This window comes from Coregonus lavaretus (genome assembly GCF_964263955.1).
Source record: "Coregonus lavaretus genome assembly, chromosome: 1".
Taxonomy (NCBI): domain Eukaryota; kingdom Metazoa; phylum Chordata; class Actinopteri; order Salmoniformes; family Salmonidae; genus Coregonus; species Coregonus lavaretus.
In genome coordinates this window covers 6,153,982-6,172,418 of record NC_139988.1, presented here as the reverse complement: position 1 = coordinate 6,172,418, position 18,437 = coordinate 6,153,982, and the positions used below count along the sequence as shown (strand labels likewise).

Here is an 18,437-nt window from a genome sequence, read left to right as displayed (position 1 = left end):
ATTTTACCTCGTTACTAATATGAACAATTAGCCTGAGATAAATAGTCCTCATTACGAATATGAACAATTAGCCTGAGATAAATAGTCCTCATTACGAATATGAACAATTAGCCTGAGATAAATAGTTTGTTTCATACGTTTGTTTGTTTCTTTATTGATAGTCTATATAAGAATACCTACTAAAATGAAAATAATACTTAATGCTATGTTCTGAATTAATTAATTACTTTCAGATGATGAGTAATGTCATGTTATGAATTAATTAATTACTTTCAGATGATGATCAATGCTATGTTATGAATTAATTAATTACTTTCCGGTGATGAGTTATGCTATGGTATGAATTCATTAATTACTTTCAGGTGAGGAGTAATGCCATGTTATGAATTAATTAATTACTTTCAGGTGATGAGTAATGCTATGTTATTAATTAATTAATTACTTTCAAGTGATGAGTAATGCTATGTTATTAATTAATTACGTTAAGGTGATACTTAATGCAATGTTATGAATTAATTACTTTCAGGTGATGATTAATGCTATGTTACAAATTAATTGATTACTTTCAGGTGATGAGTAATGCTATGTTATAAATTCTTTAATTACTTTCAGGTGACACTTAATGCTATTTTATGAATTAATTAATTACTTTCAGGTGATAAGTAATCTTGCCTAAGAGTTAGCTCTTAGAGATAACAAGGCTTTAGCTTAGTGGGCTAAGACAGTCATGAGTAACTCTGATAACCTGGATTTGATTCCACGTTGTTCACACAGGCCCTGGAGGAGCCAGTTTGGTCCACATGCGGTCCCAGAAGGGAGGCTGCAAGGCCGAGTCCTTGGGCCAGTCCAGATAGGTCCTGCTCTTGACCAGTCTGGCCAGACGGTGCTGGACTGACAGTTGCCGAGGGGGATGTCCTCCAGGAAGACCAGGATGAGGATGTTCCTGTGCTCCACCAGCAGACGGAGGGTGGCCAGGCGTAGCTTTAAAGAGCACCAGTTACTGCACAGGTAGTGACGACTCAGGGAGTAGCGGCTGCCGTAGTGGCTGTTTGTGATGTTGTCCATGATGTCCTTCCCCAGCTGGAAGTCCCTGCTGTCCAAGCAGACACGCAGGAAAGGGGGTCCCCTCTGCTACGCCTGGCAGCAGCTTCTCCACCACCCAGCGCTTGTCTCTCCCGCTGAACGACACAAAGGCCTCCACATGGCATCCTCCAGCCAGCTGCGGGCGATGTGTCCGAGGCCAGCAGGTAGTCCCCGGCCAGCTAATGGAGCAGCACCGCCAGCATGAACAGGAGAAGGCCCAGGGAGGTGCAGATGAACAGGACAAAGCCCACGTCTAGGGAACAATTGGCCTCTGAGTACCTATTAAAGTTCTAGATAGCATTTTCATTCTTGCATGTTAGCTCTGCCTCCATAAGGTGATAGATGATGACCTGGACATGTCTCTGTCCTTGGGCCCCGGTTCAAATGAGTCAGCCCTTGTGGGATGGCACCAAATATATGTGTCACATTCATACTGTTCTCCACCTCACTTGGAGGAGGGAGAAAGTCCCCTAAATCTACGCTGTTCAGTGAAGTGAGGTGGATCAATGCACACACGTCGATATGTACAAGGGGGTTTTCTTGCGACATGAGGGTATCCAAGCTGTGCAGGCCAAATAAATGATATTCTGTAATCTGAGAGATCATGTTTAATGTTACGTCTAAGAATCTCAATTTACCCAGTACCTGAGATGTTAAGTCTACAATAGTGTTAAGTCTACAATAGCCCTGAATCTAGACACTCCAGATTTCTCAAGCAACTGAAATGCTCTGAGGTGATGTTTCTGATGCGATAGGCATGCAAGGACAATCTCTTCAGCCTTGGGACTGGACTCTTTTGAGTGTCACAAAGCAAAATGAACTGAAGGATAACTTTCTAAGGAAGACTAACTGCCACATTTATTTTATTTTATTTCACCTTTATTTAACCAGGTAAGCCAGTTGAGAACAAGTTCTCATTTACAACTGTGACCTGGCCAAGATAAAGCAAAGCAGTGCGATAAAAACAACAACACAGAGTTACATATGGGGTAAAACAAAACATAAAGTCAAAAATACAACAGAAAATATAAAATATATATACAGTGTGTGCAAATGTAGCAAGTTATGGAGGTAAGGCAATAAATAGGCCATAGTGCAAAATAATTACAATTAGTATTAACACTGGAACGATAGATGTGCAAGAGATGATGTGCAAATAGAGATACTGGGGTGCAAATTAGCAAAATAAATAACAATATGGGGATGAGGTAGTTGGGTGGGCTAATTTCAGATGGGCTGTGTACAGGTACAGTGATCGGTAAGGTGCTCTGACAACTGATGCTTAAAGTTAGTGAGGGAGATAAGAGTCTCCAGCTTCAGAGATTTTTGCAGTTTGTTCCAGTCATTGGCAGCAGAGAACTGGAAGGAATGGCAGCCAAAGGAGGTGTTGGCTTTGGGGATGACCAGTGAGATATACCTTTTGGAGCGCATACTACAGGTGGGTGTTGCTATGGTGACCAATGAGCTAAGATAAGGCAGGGATTTGCCTAGCAGTGATTTATAGATGGCCTGGAGCCAGTGGGTTTGGCGACCAATATGTAGTGAGGACCAGCCAACAAGAGTGTACAGGTCACAGGGGTGGGTAGTATATATGGCTTTGGTGACAAAATGGATGGCACTGTGATAGACTACATCCAATTTGCTGAGTAGAGTGTTGGAGGCTGTTTTGTAAATGACATCGCCGAAGTTAAGGATCGGTAGGATAGTCAGTTTTACGAGGGCATGTTTGGCAGCATGAGTGAAGGAGGCTTTGTTGTGAAATAGGAAGCCGATTCTGGAATTATCTTTGGATTGGAGATGCCTGGAAGGAGAGTTTACGGTCTAACCAGACACCTAGGTATTTGTAGTTGTCCACATACTCTAGGTCAGACCCGTCGAGAGTAGTTATTCTAGTCGGGTGGGCGGGTGCCAGCAGCGTTCGATTGAAGAGCATGCATTTAGTTTTACTTCTGTTTAAGAGCAGTTGGAGGCTACGGAAGGAGTGTTGTATGGCATTGAAGCTTGTTTGGAGGTTTGTTAACACAGTGTCCAATGAAGGGCCAGATGTATACAAAATGGTGTCTTCTGCGTAGAGGTGGATCTGAGAATCAACAGCAGCAAGAGCAACATCTTTGATATACACAGAGAAAAGAGTCGGCCCAAGAATTGAACCCTGTGGCACCCCTATAGAGACTGCCAGAGGTCCAGACAACAGGCCCTCCGATTTGACACATTGAACTCTATCTGAGAAGTAGTTGGTGAACCAGGCGAGGCAGTCATTTGAGAAACCAAGTCTATTTAGTCTGCCAATAAGAATTGGGTGATTGATAGAGTCGAAAGCCTTGGCCAGGTCGATGAAGACAGCTGCACAGTGCTGTCTATTATCGATCATGGTTATAATATTGTTTAGGACCTTGAGTGTGGCTGAGGTGCACCCATGACCAGCTCGGAAACCGGATTAAATAGCGGAGAAGGTACGGTGTGATTCGAAATGGTCGGTGATCTGTTTGTTAACTTGGCTTTCAAAAACTTTCGAAAGGCAGGGCAGGATGGCTATAGGTCTGTAACAGTTTGGTCCTGACTGTCACCCCCTTTGAAGAGGGGAATGACCGCGGCAGCTTTCCAATCTCTGGGGATCTCAGACGTTACGAAAGAGAGGTTGAACAGGCTAGTAATAGGGGTTGCGACAATTTCGGCGGCTAATTTTAGAAAGATCAGTGAGATTCTTCAAATAATGAATCAAGCCTGAATTGACATGGGAAGGGTGATATCCTTGACCCCCTGACTATTTCTCACTGCAGATGATGGATCCTTAAATCAAGTTTTGTGATTGAGAGTTTGTGTACTGTCTCACAAACAGACAGAAAGGAAATGGTTTTCTTGTCAAAATCAAAAGAACACAATCTACTGATACCAGACCGCAGAAGCTGGGTCTGTCGTTCATCAATGTCAGGCAAAATCAGAGATTAGATGTTTTCAATGCACATTTTACTATGCGATGCTCCACTGAATGAAAATAACTTCTTGCAGACAATAGAAATAAGGAAGCTCAAGAAAAGCTCTGTTTCTGGTGTCTCAAAATGTTTCCTCTGAGTGAAAGACATACATCCCAGCAAGATACACTAAGTTGCTTTAAGAATCATTTTAATAGATACCTAATGCCGGATTGTCTTCTCAGAAAGAATGTATTTGTTACTCAACCAACCCCAGGAACCAAAAATCCTAACCACATATATCCCAACAGAGGAAAGACCAACCTAATTTTTCTTGTGAAGTAGAGATACTTGCAGATGATGTAATGGTTGTTTTGTTTGTCCTAGGGAATTGATTTCAGTTTCTTGTTCAGTTTAGTTCAGTTAAGGTCAGTTTATCCAATGTCTGGAATAGATGATTGAGAAGCGGAATGCTGCCTTATCCAATAGCATTAGACACTGTTGGGATTACTTGTCCATGGCTTGAAGACCTGGAGTTCTTTCACTGCTTTGTCTGTTACCTGTGTTGTATCTCCTCTTTGTCTGTTACCTGTGTTGTATCTCCTCTTTGTCTGTTACCTGTGTTGTATCTCGCTGTTGGCTGGGCTCCCTGCCAGTACCATTAAACCCCTACAACTCATCCAGAACGCTGCAGCCCGTCTGGTGTTCAACCTTCCCAAGTTCTCTCATGTCACCCCGCTCCTCCGCACACTCCACTGGCTTCCAGTTGAAGCTCGCATCTGCTACAAGACCATGGTGCTTGCCTACGGAGCTGTGAGGGGAACGGCACCTCCTTACCTTCAGGCTCTGATCAGTCCCTACACCCAAACGAGGGCATTGCGTTCTTCCACCTCTGGCCTGCTGGTCCCCCTACCTCTGCGGAAGCACAGTTCCCGCTCAGCCCAGTCAAAACTGTTCGCTGCTCTGGCACCCCAATGGTGAAACAAGCTCCCCCACGACGCCAGGACAGCGGAGTCACTGACCACCTTCCGGAGACACTTGAAACCCTACCTCTTTAAGGAATACCTGGGATAGTATAAAAGTAATCCTTCTATCCACCCCCCCCCCTACCCCACCCCCACAATAATAATAATAATAATAATAATAATAATAATAATAATAATAATAATAATATTAATAAAAATAATTTAAAAAAATAAAAACATATAAAAAAAAAAAAAAAAAAAAAAACTACAACAATATATATATAAAACAAATGAAAATTAAAAACATACTAAAAAAATAAAACATTTTAAAATTTGAAAAAAATAACCCCCCCCCCAAAAAAACTATTACAAATAAAATAAAAATAAAACTAAAAAACAAATATTGTAAAGTGGTTGTCCCACTGGCTATCATAAGGTGAATGCACCAATTTGTAAGTCGCTCTGGATAAGAGCGTCTGCTAAATGTCGAAAATGTAAATGTAAATCTATCTCCTCTTTGTCTGTTAACTGTGTTGTATCTCCTCTTTGTCTGTTACCTGTGTTGTATCTCCTCTTTGTCTGTTACCTGTGTTGTATCTCCTCTTTGTCTGGTCAGTCTCTTTCTGGTCTTATTTTCTATCGTTTGGACAGAGAGAGGCAGTGAGGCACAAATACTGTTATTACTGCTTACCACTGTCTAACTTCCCTTTCCACATAATCCCTATAAAGAGGTAGTGAGTGGTATGTGTGGTTGGTATTTTTGACATGCAACACAGTCTGTGGTCACCCTTGACTAACACTAACTTTGTTAGGCCCAGATCTAACGTGGTAACGTGGAACCTTTTTCAGTAAAGACACAAATTAACAGAGAGGTTCTACAGATTTTTGTTTACCAGCAGTTAACCAATGATGTTATTCATGTCTTAATTTACCCATTCACTCCATATGCATACAGTATGATCTCCTGCATATTTGGTGAGCTCTTTTTAAGAAAAATGTAATTAAAATAAATCAAACTAACATGGTGTGAACTATGGCTGGATGTGGAGACCTCATGTGTTTTGCGTGTGTATGACAATGATGACTGTGATGATGATGATGGTAATTGCAGGCAGGTTGTAAAAGAGCTTGCACTGTGGGAGGGTCCATATGGAGGGGAATGGACAACGGTGCCGGCGAGAGGCGTGTAATATGTTTAACTACGGTAAGTAGTGTTTTGAGAACTGGTAATTGCTTACATCCCTCTCTGGCCACAGGGACACTGTCCAGATCTCAAGGTACACACACACACACACACACACACACACACACACACACACACACACACACACACACACACACACACACACACACACACACACACACACACACACACACACACACACACACACACACACACACACACACACACACACACACACACACGCACGCTCACACACACACACACAAACACACACACACCCACACTCACACACACGCTCACACACACACACAGACACACACACACACACGTTTTCTTGTGTAACGTGTTACAGGGCCTTCAAGGCATAGAGCCAAAGCGTACCTCTGAAATTTCAAGGCATTGACTGAGTAGCAAAAATAGTAGAAGGGCATAGAAGAGAGGTTTTTCTGTTGCAGAGATAAATGCAGAGATAGGCGGCAGGTAGCTTAGTGGTTACAGTTTTTTACAATCGCTTTGGCACTAATTTCAGAACCTTGATGTCATTTTTCAAAACTCTAGACACAAAACTCAAAACGGTCATCACTTGTAACACAGGCTGTCCAATGTTCAAAACATTGCATTGTGCATTCATATCTTTAAAGAAATATTGCACATGCACAATCATTGGTTCAAAAAACAAATGTATTGTGAAATACCAATGAAACATTAATTTAGATCACCCACACACAAGCAACCGATAGTTTCACTGTGTCATTGTTCGTACAATCATTAAATATTGTAGTACAAAATAGGTAATACATGTTTCATTATGGTACTACAAGTAAATACATCCCTGTAAAATACTGCAGTAGTAGAGAGAATACTACAGACACAGTGGAATCATTTAACAAAATCTGAAATATATTGATGAAAAACAATACAGTACTGTAAAACATCAAATGCATTGTTCCACAACTTGCTTGCTTGTACTGTAAAAAGCAAAACATAGAAGTGATTACTGTACTTCTACATTTTCATCAACTCTGTCTTGTGGATTTGGCCACAGGTTCACAATGGATGTTTTCATTAGCCAAACATCTTGGAAAAAACCTTCGGGCATGGCGAATCCAGGCCTGACACTGGTCTGCCGTGATGTCATTGCATGCGTCATCCATGGCCTGGAGAAGAGTGACTTGTTCATGAGGGCGCCTATCACAAACCTTCCATCTCCATGTGTAGAAAAATACCTCAATCGGGTTAAGGAAAGGAGAGTATGGGGGTAAATACAGGGTGGTAAATTGTGCATGGGCCTGAAACCATGCTTGCACCATATGAGCATGGTGGAACCTGACATTATCCCACACAATGACATAGGTCACGCAATCAGCTCTACAGACCTGATTGAGCTCATCAAGGAAGGTTACAAGGAGAGCTGCATTATATGATCCAATACGAGGTATGCGTCCCACCACACCATCTTCTGTTATAGCCGCACACATGGTAATGTTGGCCCCACGTTGTCCAGGTACTTGGATGGTTGCCCGCTGGCCAATGAAATTCTGACCTCTCCTCCTTGTCTTGGCCAGGTTAAAGCCTGCCTCATGCAAATATATGAATTTGTGATGGTTGTCATCAGCATCCAGCTCCATCACACTCTAAAAATACATTTTGGAAAGATATTTACTGATTACTGTACAATGTAGAATTATTAGGGAATTTTATTACAACATCCATCTTGAAACTGAACATACCTGAACATACTCAGTCCTCATTTGCTTCACTCTGTCTGCATTTATTTCAAAAGGCACACGGTATAGTTGTTTTAAAGACACCTGGTGCCTTTTCAGCATATGTGCAATAGTCGGCAAACTTATGGATTCCACATTGTTAAACATGTCTTCATTGTCCAAGATATGCTAGCGAATTTCTGTAAGGCGAATATCATTTCTGGCCCGAACCAAATCGACCACAGCCTGCTCTTGTTGGTCAGTCAGAATTTTGCCTCTGCCTCCCCTATTTGGCCTAGTCTCAATTCTACAGGGAACATTACAGTAAGAAGACACTTGTTCACATCACCTACTCTGTGATACACATTAGTATGCAGTCATTTGACAATTGAGAGTAGCATAATGTTTAGTGCATGCTGACGACTTACCGGTTCTCATTGCAGAAAGTTCTGATTATTGAGGCCACGGTTGACCTTCTGAGGTTTGGTTGTATCATTGTAGCTGCCTCAGTCATTGTCATGCCATGATTTATAACATGGTCTACAACTATTGCTCGAATTTCATTGGACACTCTTTGCTGTTGCTGCCGCTGTCTTGGTCCGTGGCCTTGTCCTCTACCACGTTCCCCCACGACCACCTCTCAGAAGGGGTGCTTGTCCCCTGCCATTCCTTTGACCAACACGTCTTCCTCGTCTTCCTCCCACCACTGCTTGACTTCTATTGTGACCTGGATCACCTGCCGGCTCCATGTTACAGTACGTATCGCTATGTTGTTGCAAGTGGATCCCAATCAATTCTTTATATACTCGTTCCACAATGTGAACTAAATCATCAGTAACGAGTTGGCAGAATTGGACAAGCAATTACAAGGGCCTGCATCCATAGAGTGCAGTACTGTCAATACTGTAAATAGTCTGAAAAGGTGGTACATGGGACCATAGAAACGGTGTCTGGTAAAGAATGATGATGAAATATTACATCCATAGATAATGTAGTCTAATTGGTTCATGCGCCATGCTAATTGGTGACAATGAATCTCGTTATCTTGAAACTTTCATGATCTAAACATTGAATATTGTTTGTCCGTTTCCATACAACTATGCATTAAGAGTAATGCAACAGTTACTTATCATTTTGAGCAGTTGTATCAATTGATAGTTGGATAATTGTAATGGAATGAATAGACACTCATCTGAAATGTGTGAATTGCCTTTTAAAATAGTAGTACTTTGATGTTAAGTTGTGTCATATTGAACAGGTGATTTTTGTTAAATGAACAAATGATCTTAGTTTTATGTGTATTGTATCCAAGCAATTGAAAAAAGTGTTAGAGTTTTGAAAAATTTGCATTTTGATCATTGCTTGTGAGTTTTGTGTCTAGAGTTTTGAAAAATGACGTCAAGGTTCTGAAATTAGTGCCAAAGTGATTGTAAAAAACTGTAAGAGCATTGTGCCAGTAACCAAAAGGTCGCTGGTTCTGATCCCTGAGCCGACTAGGTGAGAAATCTGTCGATGTGCCCTTGAGCAAGGCACTTAACCCTACTTGCTCCTGTAAGTCGCTCTGAATAAGAGCGTCTGCTAAATGACTAATACTTTAAATGTAAATAAATGCATCACGTTAGATACATCCAACACCACACCTCTGTTTTGGACTCTAGGTTCATCATTGAATAATCCTTCTCTGAGTGGAGAGTGAGACAGTCAGACATAACCACAATACCACTTTTTGAAGAAGAGGAACCTTTCGCACGTAATATGTACTCTGATAATGTTTTCATGACGTGGCAACACAGAACCGTGAACCTCTCTCCAACATGACATTCTTCTTGTAATTTAATAACAGACTGGATAATGTTTATTTTTCCTTCTTACCATTGCATAAATAAGACACCCATTCAGGTCTTTCTATGTGAGCCTTCTGTGTGCCATAGGTTTACCATAACAAGCTCACTTCATAGAGACTATCTTTATTTGTTTGAAGGAACTGGACACGAAAGCATACAGAATTATGTTTAATGACATGTGAAGGTTTATTTAAGTTTGAAGGGAAAAACATAACTAGAAAAGGGTCTATAGTGTTCACCAGGAGCCTGGTGTTGTCTGGGCCAATCTGGCTGAATGGTTTGAATATTCTGCTCCACCACAGTAAAATTGTACTAATCACTAGGTAAACAGATACTTCCCTTCCTATCAGAGCGCTCGGCAAATGGGGGGAACATTTCACTGTTGTTTTCTTACTTATTCTGATTTAAAAACACCAGCATAATTATCTGTAAGTACCACTTTGATTTTGTGAATTTGTTTGAAAGAGGCTTAAGGTGTTTCACTGACTTATTCACTTAGGTTTGGTTGTGGAGTTTCCTTTAAGCATTTAAAGTCAAATTAGAAAGGAAAAGCCGGGAGCTATGTAGTGTTACATATCTTTAGGCCTTTTTGAATGTCCTGATTTTAATCTGACACCTCCTGAAGACTCTATGTTGCCCAATTATTTGTTTTCATTTTACCCTCATATCAAAGCATAACTAAGAATGCTATACTCATTCAATGAAATAAACAATTTTATTTATTGACTCATGTATAGTGCATTCGGAAAGTATTCAGACCCCTTGACTTTTTCCACATTTTGTAACGTTACAGCCTTATTCTAAAATTGATTAAATCGTTTTTTCCCCTCATCAAGCTATACACAATACCACATAATGCCAAAGCAAAAACAGATTTTTAGACATTTACACGAATGTATTACAAATAAAAAATTGAAATATACCATTTACATAAGTATTCAGACCCTTTACTCAGTACTTTGGTGAAGCATCTTTGGCAGCAATTACAGCCTTGAGTCTTCTTGGGTATGACGCTACAAGCTTGGCAAACCTGTATTTGGAGAGTTTCTCCCATTCTTCTCTGCAGATCCTCTCAAAACCTAAACCTGTCAGGTTGGATGGAGAGCGTCGCTGCACAGCTGTTTTCAGGTCTCTCCAGAGATGTTTGATCGGGTTCAAGTCAAGGGGTCTAAATACTTTCCGAAAGCACTGTATCTGTGCTGAGCAGTGGGCTGCTCTCTCTTTTCCAGTGCTGGCTCGGCTGCATCCAGTTGTCTCGCTGCATGCCGGTGGTCCGGTGGTGGACAGTTGGTGGTGTGCTGTGTGGGTGTCCCGGGGCCTGGGGGTCTGAGGGCCTGGGGGTCTGGGGGCCTGGGACAGACATGCCAGCTGCCACAGGTGCCTGGCTGGAGCCCAGAGGATTGTTAGCAGGGAACACAGCAGGGCTTATTGGAAGCAGGAAGACAGCCCCACACATTAATTACACTGGAAACAGGATGACAGCCACACTCATTAATTACACTGGAAACAGGACGATGGCCACACTCACTAATTACACTGGAAACAGGAAGACAGCCACACACATCAATTACACTGGAAACAGGAAGACAGCCACACACATCAATTACACTGGAAACAGGAAGACTGCCACACTGACTATTTACACTGGAAACAGGGAAACAGCCACACTCTACAGCCACACTCACATCTAATTTAGGGAAACATATTCAGTGTCTGGTCATCAGTCAAAAGCATGATGCAGCTTGTCTCAGTGTCAGTCTTGGCCCAGTAGTGTGTCTTAGTACTTGCCCACATAGTACAGTAACAGTGGTTTAATATAGAAGGATAGTGAGCTGCTCTCAGAAACCAAGTACTGAAGTATAGAGTTTCTCCCATATGCATTATAGTGTGTCTTACTGAATGATATGGTGTTGCATCTTATATTGTGCACAGGGATCTAATGCTAGATTATACAGAGGTGTGATAGTCTGCTCTCAAAATATACTAACGTTATTAGGGATTTGATTTAAGATAGGTAGGCCTATTTATGATGGTTTCTGAGGGTTGATGTTATTACAATGCTGCTGTCTAATCACCCTGGGCAGAAACTGGTTGAATCCACTTCATTTCAACCCCCAAATTAAATGTGATGATGTTGAATCAACGTGGAAAACTGATTGGATTAGCAAAAAGTCATCAAAATACAGGATTCCCTTAATGATTTAGTTTAAAAGTTGGGTGAATAAAATTAAAGGAATTCTTACTTTGATGACTTTTGGCCAATCCAATATGTTTTCTACGTTGATTCAACATCATCACATTGATATTTTGGTTGATTTCACCTTAAATTCACGTTAATTGACAACTCAACCAAATGTAAATCAAAACTAGATGTTGAACCATCGTCTGTACCCAGTAGGATGTGTGTATCTTGGAGTGGTAGTGGACAGCTCACTGTAAACAGTTGTTTACAGACAGATTACTTCACTTAGGATTCACTGTATCACCATTCCAGTGGGTCAGAAGTTTACATACACTAAGTTGTCTGTGCCTTTAAACAGCTTGGAGAATTCCAGAAAATGATGTCATGGCTTTAGACGCTTCTGATAGGCTAATTGACATAATGTGAGTCAATTGGAGGTGTACCTGTGGATGTATTTCAAGGTCTACCTTCAAACTCAATGCCTCTTTGCTTGACATCATGGGAAAATGAAAAGAAATCAGCCAGATTAACGTACTTTGGTGTGAAAAGTGCAAATAAATCCCAGAACAACAGCAAAGGACCTTGTGAAGATGCTTGAGGAAACAGGTATAAAAGTATATATATCCACAGTAAAACTAGTCCTACAGTGGGGAAAAAAAGTCTTTAGTCAGCCACCAATTGTGCAAGTTCTCCCACTTAAAAAGATGAGAGAGGCCTGTAATTTTCATCATAGGTACACGTCAACTATGACAGACAAAATGAGATTTTTTTTCTCCAGAAAATCACATTGTAGGATTTTTAATAAATGTATTTGCAAATTATGGTGGAACATAATTTTTTGGTCAATAACAAAAGTTTCTCAATACTTTGTTATATACCCTTTGTTGGCAATGACACAGGTCAAATGTTTTCTGTAAGTCTTCACAAGGTTTTCACACACTGTTGCTGGTATTTGGACCATTCCTCCATGCAGATCTCCTCTAGAGCAGTGATGTTTTGGGGCTGTCGTTGGGCAACACGGACTTTCAACTCACTCCAAAGATTTTCTATGGGGTTGAGATCTGGAAACTGGCTAGGCCACTCCAGGACCTTGAAATGCTTCTTACGAAGCCACTCCTTCGTTGCCCGGGCGGTGTGTTTGGGATCATTGTCATGCTGAAAGACCCAGCCACGTTTCATCTTCAATGCCCTTGCTGATGGAAGGAGGTTTTCACCCAAAATCTCACGATACATGGCCCCATTCATTCTTTCCTTTACACGGATCAGTCGTCCTGGTCCCTTTGCAGAAAAACAGCCCCAAAGCATGATGTTTCCACCCCCATGCTTCACAGTAGGTATGGTGTTCTTTGGATGCAACTCAGCATTCTTTGTCCTCCAAACACGACGAGTTGAGTTTTTACCAAAAAGTTCTATTTTGGTTTCATCTGAACATATGACATTCTCCCAAACCTCTTCTGGATCATCCAAATGCACTCTAGCAAACTTCAGACGGGCCTGGACAGGTACTGGCTTAAGCAGGGGGACACATCTTGCACTGCAGGATTTGAGTCCCTGGCGGCGTAGTGTGTTACTGATGGTAGGCTTTGTTACTTTGGTCCCAGCTCTCTGCAGGTCATTCACTAGGTCCCCCCGTGTGGTTCTGGGATTTTTGCTCACCGTTCTTGTGATCATTTTGACCCCACAGGGTGAGATCTTGCGTGGAGCCCCAGATCGAGGGAGATTATCAGTGGTCTTGTATGTCTTCCATTTCCTAATAATTGCTCCCACAGTTGATTTCTTCAAACCAAGTTGCTTACCTATTGCAGATTCAGTCTTCCCAGCCTGGTGCAGGTCTACAATTTTGTTTCTGGTGTCCTTTGACAGCTCTTTGGTCTTGGCCATGGTGGAGTTGGGAGTGTGACTGTTTGAGGTTGTGGACAGGTTTCTTTTATACTGATAACAAGTTCAAACAGGTGCCATTAATACAGGTAACGAGTGGAGGACAAAGGAGCCTCTTAACGAAAAAGTTACAGGTCTGTGAGAGCCAGAAATCTTGCTTGTTTGTAGCTGACCAAATACTTATTTTCCACCATAATTTGCAAATAAATTCATTAAAAATCCTACAATGTGATTTTCTGGATTTTTTTTCTCTCAATTTGTCTGTCATAGTTGATGTGTACCTATGATGAAAATTACAGGCCTCTCTCATCTTTTTAAGTGGGAGAACTTGCACAATTGGTGGCTGACTAAATACTTTTTTCCCTCACTGTATATCGACATAACCTGAAAGGCCGCTCAGCAAGGAAGAAGCCATTGCTCCAAAACCGCCATAAAAAAGCCAGACTACGGTTTCCAATTGCAGATGGGGACAAAGATCGTACCTTTTGGAGAAATGTCCTCTGGTCTGATGAAACAAAAATTGAACTGTTTGGCTATAATGACCATCGTTATGTTTGGAGGAAAAAGGGGGTCGCTTGCAAGCCGAAGAACACCATCCCATCCGTGAAGCACGGGGGTGGCAGCATCATGCTGTGGGGGTGCTTTGCTGCAGGAGGGACTGGTACACTTCACAAAATAGATGGCATCATGAGGAAGGAAAATTATGTGGATATATTGAAGCAACATCTCAAGACATCAGTCAGGAAGTTAAAGCTTGGTCGCAAATGGGTCTTCCAAATGGACAATGACCCCAAGCATACTTGCAAAGTTGTGGCAAAATGGCTTAAGGACAACAAAGTCAAGGTATTGGAGTGGCCATCACAAAGCCCTGACCTCAATAGAACATTTGTGGGCAGAACTGAAAAAGCGTGTGCGAGCGAGGCCTACAAACCTGACTCAGTTACACCAGCTCTGTCAGGAGGAATGGGCTAAAATTCACCCAACTTACTGTGGGAAGCTTGTGGAAGGCTACCCGAAATGTTTGACCCAGTTTAAACAATTTAAAGGCAATGCTACCAAATACTATTTGAGTGTATGTAAACTTCTGACCCACTGGGTGTCACGATCGTCGTATGGAGTAGACCAAGGCGCAGCGTTATTTGCAAACATACTTTACTTTATTTAATTAAAGCACGAACAAAACAAGAAACGATACGTGACGTCCTACGGTAAACACAACCTAAACGGAACAAACCAAATGGAAACAAGATCCCACAAACACAAAGGGAAAACAGACAGTTTAAATATGGCTCCCAATCAGAGACAACCAGCCACAGCTGACACTCGTTGCCTCTGATTGGGAGTCACTCTAGCCAACATAGAAATAAACAAACCAGAACTCCCAACATAGAAATACACCACATAGAATGACCCCACCCTGGCTCAACATTTAGAGTCCCAGAGCCCGGGTGTGACAGTACCCCCCCTAAAGGCGCGGACTGCGACCGCGCCTCAACTTGAACAAAACAGGGGAGGGCTGGGTGGGCATTCCTCCTCGGCGGCGGTTCTGGCTCCGGGCTTGCCCACCACGCTCCAATAATCCCCCCATAGCGCCCCTGGTCCGATCTGGCCCCGCTGGCTGGAGCTGGACTGGACATAGTAGGAGCGGATAGCTTCAGCTCCGGTGTGGAGCAGCCGACCGGTACCTGATCAGGCACCGGTGACCCAGGCACGGGTTGTGCCGGACTGACGACGCGCACCCCTGGCTTGGTGCGTGGAGCAGGAACGGACCGGACCGGGCTGACGATGCGCACCCCCTGGCTTGGTGCGTGGAGCAGCAACTGGCCGGACCGGGCTGACGATACGCACCCCTAGCTTGGTGCGTGGAGCAGGAACGGACCGGACCGGGCTGACGATGCGCACCCCTGGCTTGGTGCGTGGAGCAGCAACGGGCCGGACCTGGCTGACGATACGCACCCCTGGCTTGGTGCGTGGATGAGGAACGGGCCTTACCAGGCTGACGACTCGCACCCCTGGCTTGGTGCGTGGAGGAGGAACGGGCCTTACCAGGCTGACGATTCGCACCCCTGGCTTGGTGCGTGGAGGAGGAACGGGCCTTACCAGGCTGACGTCTCGCACCCCTGGCTTGGTGCGAGTAGCCGGAACAGGCCGGGCCGGGCTGGCGACGTGCACCATAGGCTTGGTGCGAGTAGCAGGAACAGGCCGGGCCGGGCTGGCGATGCGCACCGTAGGCTTGGTGCGAGGAGCAGGAACAGGCCGTGCCGGGCTGGCGACGCACACCGTAGGCTTGGTGCGAGGGGCAGGAACAGGCCGGGCCGGGCTGGCGACGCACACCGTAGGCTTGGTGCGAGTAGCAGGAACAGGCCGGGCCGTGCTGGCAACGCGCACCGTAGGCTTGGTGCGAGGAGCAGGAACAGGCCGGGCCGGGCTGGCGACGCACATCGTAGGCTTGGTGCGAGGGGCAGGAACAGGCCGGGCCGGGCTGGCGACGCACACCGTAGGCTTGGTGCGAGGGGCAGGAACAGGCCGGGCCGGGCTGGCGACGCACACCGTAGGCTTGGTGCGAGGGGCAGGAACAGGCCGGCCCGGGCTGGCGACGCACACCGTAGGCTTGGTGCGAGGGGCAGGAACAGGCCGGGCCGAGCTGGCGACGCACACCGTAGGCTTGGTGCGAGGGGCAGGAACAGGCCGGGCCGGGCTGGCGATGCACACCGTAGGCTCGGTGCGAGGGGCAGGAACAGGCCGGGCCGGGCTGGCGACGCACACCGTAGGCTTGGTGCGAAGGGCAGGAACAGGCCGGGCCGGGCCGGGCTGGCGACGCGCACCGTAGGCTTGGTGCGAGGGGCAGGAACAGGCCGGGCCGGGCTGGCGACGCGCACCGTACACTTGGTGCGAGGGGCCGGAACAGGCCGGACCGGGCTGGCGACGCGCACCGTACACTTGGTGCGAGGGGCCGGAACAGGCCGGACCGTACTGGGGACACACACCACTGGCTCCACACCGGGATCTGGAACGGGCCGGACCGGACTGGTAACACACCCCAGTACCTCTCGCCGTGCCTCAACACCTTCCTTCCCTACTTTGGCCAGTGGCCCCCTTAACCTGGTGGCCTTCTGAATACGGCCCTTTTCTGCCTCCGTCAACCCCGTCGTCCATGCCCTGTGCCCCCCCCTAAAAATTTTTTGGGGTTGCCTCTCGACCGTCCGACGACGACACTGATCACGCCATTGCTCCTCTCTCCGTCGCGCCTCTACCGTCTCACTCCATGGCCGGCGATCCATCCCGGCCAGGATTTCCTCCCAGGTCCAGGACCCCTGCCCGTCCAAGATCTGCTCCCACGTCCAGGCTGCCTGCTCCTGGACACGCTGCTTGGTCCTGGTATGGTGGGATCTTCTGTCACGATCGTCGCATGGAGTAGACCAAGGCGCAGCGTTATTTGCAAACATACTTTACTTTATTTAATTAAAGCACGAACAAAACAAGAAATGATACGTGACGTCCTACGGTAAACACAACCAAACGGAACAAACCAAACGGAAACAAGATCCCACAAACACAAAGGGAAAACAGACAGTTTAAATATGGCTCCCAATCAGAGACAACCAGCCACAGCTGACACTCGTTGCCTCTGATTGGGAGTCACTCTAGCCAACATAGAAATAAACAAACCAGAACTCCCAACATAGAAATACACCACATAGAATGACCCCACCCTGGCTCAACATTTAGAGTCCCAGAGCCCGGGTGTGACACTGGGAATGTGTTGAAAGAAATAAAAGCTGAAATAAATCATTCTCTCTACTATTATTCTGACATTTCACATTCTTAAAATAAAGTGATGATCCTAACTTCCTTAAAACAGGAAATTTATACTAGGATTAAATGTCAGGAATTGTGAAAAACTGAGTTTAAACGTATTTTTACTAAGGTTTATGTAAACCTTCGACTTCAACTGTATTTGGCTGCAAGAGGAGCTGTTGCTCCTTCGCCCATTACTATTTTTTGTTTTTCCTCTGTGTTTAATAAGTAAAACTGTGGAATAAATGTAGTAATTTCTGTGAATAATGAATCTCTTGGTGAGGAATATTTATCACAGTAAAGGAGAAAGTGCATCTCTATTTCTACCTCCCCTGTCGTGCAGTGACCACTTACACGCTCCTCTTTGGGAAGCCATGTCTTTTTATGTCTGCCGGTTTCTATTGCCAATTGGTGGTCACTCAGCCTGTACTTGGGAAGGATCTGTCTCTGCTTCGTATCTCTGACAGAGTAGAGATAATCAGCCAATTCATATTCTCTGTTCAGAGCCAGATAGCAATTTAGTCGGCTTTGGGATTTTGTTTCATTTTTCCAATGTTGTAAATATGAGTCCTTTGATTGGTTCATGATGTTGTTTATTATAATTATTTATTTTGAAGCAGTGCTGGTGTCAGCTTGGTTGGTTAGGTCCAACACCAGCTGACTGAGAGGGCTTGTTTCTGGGTTCATTTCTTGGGTTTGAAGTGCTTTAAATTGGAGACTTGGAGTGGCCCCCAAACCTCACTTCCATAAAGAGCTATTGGTAGGATTACAATGTCAATTGGGATGTTGATTTTGAATAATTTCATTTTTATTGCATAAAATGCTCTGCTGACTTTTTCTTTGAGTGCCATTTTTCTCAATGCCATATTAAAGTTTCCCGAAGCAG

At 44.3% G+C, this 18,437-nt stretch overlaps 1 pseudogene across 1 annotated transcript; it reads right to left on the bottom strand.

Moving 5' to 3' along the window:
* Nucleotides 1–766: 766 nt before the first annotated feature.
* LOC311120138 (toll-like receptor 2) lies at nt 767–11,149 on the bottom strand (annotated as a pseudogene). Its single transcript has 2 exons — nt 10,870–11,149; nt 767–1,336 (listed from the first exon to the last, which is right to left on the bottom strand). The product of its transcript is annotated as a toll-like receptor 2 (transcript).
* Nucleotides 11,150–18,437: the final 7,288 nt, after the last annotated feature.